Below are 2,898 nucleotides of genomic sequence, written 5' to 3'. Positions count from 1 at the left end.
ATCACTATATCCTTTTGCCTGAGGTATCTGGGTATTTGACCAGGCACTAATGAGCTGGTGAACTTAGGGACACACTCCTGTTGAACTGCTACATGCCTTGGTTTCTGCTTTGATCAGATAGAGAGATGTCCTGACCACATCATCAGAAAACGTGAGGAAAAAACCCTCTATAGGATTAATTTTGAAAATTTCTATACATTCTAAGGTATTATTATAATCATTTCAGCTTGGAACTAAGCCTTATGCCTCTCTACAAAGTGTTGAATTTAAGATACTTAACAGGAAGGAAAAGAGTTTTTTTCCAAGCACCACGTATTTCCTGATGTTTGTGAAACACCACTGTTTTGGCAACTGAATATTCAGCCTTACATTCGAACTCAGGGCCCATAGAATCCACACTGTCTATGTAGGCAGCCACTGGGTAAACTATTGTGCTCCAAATGAAGTTGCCTCATATATCACATTTTTCTTTTTCATCAAAATTACTTTGATCTACTCTCTTCTCACCTCTGTCTTCTCTAAGTCTACTTGCACTAACATGAAATTAATTTGTACTTCCTAAAGTGAACAATATTAGAAAGAGACAGTTCTGGTTGAGGCTGTTATGACCCAGAAAATGTCAAATTCTTTTTAATCCATTCCTGTGAGTACAGACCTAGTGGAAGTGGGACCTTTTGATTAGGTTGTTTCAATTGAGATGTGACCCACTCAATTCAAGGTGGGTCTTAATCCTTTTACTAGACTACTCTATGAAGAGAATAAAAGACAGAAAAGCTGAGAGGGCTCAGAGAGAGAAAAACCCAGAGAGCTTGGAAACAAATGCCTCAGAGAAGCAAGAAAGGACCCACAGAAATGGAAAGAGCCAGAACCTGAAAGCAACAAAACCTAGGATCAGCAGATGCCAGCCATGTGCCTTCTCATGTGACAGAGGAACCCCAGATGTCATAGGACTTTCTTCAGAAAACGTATCTTCCTGTTGATGCCTTAATTTGGACCTTGCCACAGCCTTAAAACTATAAATTTGTAAGCTAATAAATTCCCATTGCAAAAGCCAGTCCAATTTTGGAAAAATTGCATTCTAGCAGCTTTAGCAAACAGACAGACCAAGAGTACTGTTAGAAGAAATACTGGCCCCAGATAAAAATTATGTATCAGCCCTTTGCCATCATCCCTGTCTCCCGGCGTCTGCAGCCATGAAGGTCGAGCTTTGCAGTTTCAGTGGGTACAAGATCTATCCTGGACATGGGAGGTGCTACACCAGGACCGATGGAAAGGTTTTCCGATTTCTTAATGCAAAATGCAAGTCGGCATTCCTTTCCAAGAGGAACCCTCGGCAGATAAACTGGACTGTCCTCTACAGAAGAAAGCATTAAAAGGGGCAGTCAGAAGAAATTCAAAAGAAAAGAACTCGCCGTGCAGTTAAATTCCAGAGGGCTATCACTGGTGTATCTCTTGCTGATATTATGGCCAAGAGGAATCAGAAACCCGAAGTTAGAAAGGCTCAACGAGAACAAGCTATCAGGGCTGCCAAAGAAGCAAAAAAGGCTAAACAAGCATCTAAAAAGACAGCAATGGCTGCTGCAAAGGCTCCCAAAAAGGCAGCACCTAAACAAAGATTGTGAAGCCTGTGAAGGTTTCTTCTCCCCGAGTTGGTGAAAAATGCTAAGAGGGCAGATTTTTTAATAAAGATCTGACTAACTCAGAAAAAAAAAAAAAAAAAAAAAAAAATATATATATATATATATATATATGTATAATATACATGTATCAAAGACAACCCATGAATTATAATATACAGGTAGATAATCCAGGCTTAAATTTCTTAAAGTATCATTGTGTTTTAACTCAAGAATAAAATATGAAAACCTGTAAACTTTTCTATATTCCCTAATCATATACATCTCTACCCTTTGCCACGCAACATGTCCCAGATGGTGCTGCTCCTTCAATCTGGGTCTGCAGATGAGAAGCCACCAGGAGCAAACAGCAGCAGCTGACCCAAAGCCACTACATGTAATGTGAGCAAGAGAGAATGTTTGCTGTTGTAAACCACTGGGATATAGGGTGTTGTTTATTTCTTAGCAAAGCTAGCTCATCCACCCTCGAATGACTTATACCTGCCTTGAAGATGGCTGGAAGAAAAGAATGCTTGAATATAAAAAGCCAGCCCTTCTAATTTTTTTCACGCCATATGAAAATTAAAGTATTCAGAAAAAGTTCCCAGATAAAATGTGACATTGTCCACTTGGTGACAGACAATCAGAGTTCTTAGCCCCCTCTCAATGGCAAGAAAACCAATTGTTTCCCACCAAATTTGAAATACCATTTATGTAAAATAATTTAGAAGTTTTCATGTTTTGTCCTCTAACACAGATAAATAGACTTCTGCAAAAAGAACAAAGTAAAATATGTCCATTCTTGATAACTGGTAATTATCACATTCTGGAAAATACTATGTCACAGTTTGATTTGATGAAATCTTATTAGAGTGCGGTTGGACAACTATTAATTTGCTCCAGACAGGCTCCTTTTCAAATTCAAGGCTTAGGTAATCACATAGTAGGACATCTAAATAATTAAGGGCTTTTAGTAAATTTCGTCATTTCCACATTTCAAATACCCCTTAGCTTTATGTCTGTTTATATGTATGTATGTATTTATTCATTAGTTTTTACTTTTAGTAATGGAGAAAAAAATTCCATGTTCAACCATATAATATTACCTTTTAAAACATTTTTGACAAGAATGTGCTAAAACATTGAGTGGTTTAATTTTATGTAACACTGATGTTATAACTAATACACAAAAGGCTAGATGCAGCATATATTAGGATGAACAATAAAAACGAGAAATACAGCTCAGAAAGCTAAATGAACCATCCCAAATCACAAAGTCAAT

At 37.5% G+C, this 2,898-nt stretch overlaps 1 pseudogene; it reads left to right on the top strand.

The window, feature by feature from the left end:
* The first annotated feature begins 1,193 nt into the window (after window positions 1-1,193).
* On the top strand, window positions 1,194-1,666 carry LOC119530242 (annotated as a pseudogene).
* The last annotated feature ends 1,232 nt before the right edge of the window (window positions 1,667-2,898 follow it).

This window comes from Choloepus didactylus, chromosome 3 (assembly GCF_015220235.1).
Source record: "Choloepus didactylus isolate mChoDid1 chromosome 3, mChoDid1.pri, whole genome shotgun sequence".
Lineage (NCBI taxonomy): Eukaryota > Metazoa > Chordata > Mammalia > Pilosa > Megalonychidae > Choloepus > Choloepus didactylus.
The sequence above is the reverse complement of the archived record's forward strand: the minus strand, read 5'-3'. Positions and strand labels throughout refer to the sequence as shown.